The sequence below is a fragment of the Cebus imitator genome, unplaced genomic scaffold (genome assembly GCF_001604975.1).
Source record: "Cebus imitator isolate Cc_AM_T3 unplaced genomic scaffold, Cebus_imitator-1.0 Scaffold187, whole genome shotgun sequence".
Classification (NCBI taxonomy): Eukaryota; Metazoa; Chordata; class Mammalia; order Primates; family Cebidae; genus Cebus; species Cebus imitator.
In genome coordinates this window covers 176441-177126 of record NW_016107502.1, presented here as the reverse complement: position 1 = coordinate 177126, position 686 = coordinate 176441, and the positions used below count along the sequence as shown (strand labels likewise).

General features: G+C 43.1%; 1 non-coding gene across 1 annotated transcript; it reads left to right on the top strand.

Annotated features, from left to right (window-relative positions):
* Window positions 1-334: 334 nt before the first annotated feature.
* LOC119473811 lies at window positions 335-438 on the top strand. Its single transcript, XR_005203047.1, has one exon. It is a non-coding gene; the product is annotated as a U6 spliceosomal RNA (small nuclear RNA).
* The last annotated feature ends 248 nt before the right edge of the window (window positions 439-686 follow it).

Sequence of the window (686 nt, the reverse complement as noted above, 5' to 3'; positions counted from 1 at the left end):
AAAAAAAAAAAAGAATGTGGAAAAACTGGCCAGACTCAGTAGTTCTTGCCTATAATCCCAGCACTTTTCAAGGCCAAGGCAGGTGGATCACTTGAGGTCAGGAGTTCCAGACCAGCCTGGCCAACATGGCGAAACCCTGTCTCTACTAAAAATAGAAAAATAGCTGGGCATGGTGGTGGGCACCTGTAATCCCTGCTTCTTGGGAGGCTGAGGCACGAGAATCATTTGAACCCAGGAGGCAGAGATTGCAGTGAGCCAAGATTGCGCCACTGCAATCCAGCCTGGATGAGAGAGTAAGACTCTGTCGCCAAAAAAAAAAGACTATGGAAAAACTGTGCTTGCTTTGGCAGCCCATACAGTGAAAATTGGAATGATACAGAGATTAGCATGGCCCCTGCACAGAAACCACACGTGAACTCGTGAAGGTTCCATATTAAAACAAACAAACAAACAAAAAGTGAAAAAACTGAAAGCTTCATACACTGCTGGTAGGAATGTAAAATGGTTCAGCCTTTTGGAAAAGAGTCTGACAGTTCCTTACAATGCTAACCAGAATTACAACATGACCCAGCAATTCTACTCCTAGGTATATACCCAAAAGAAATGAAAACAGGTCCACACAAAAACTTGTTTGCAGATATCCAGAACGGCCTTATTTATAATATGCAAAAAGTGGAGGCAACACA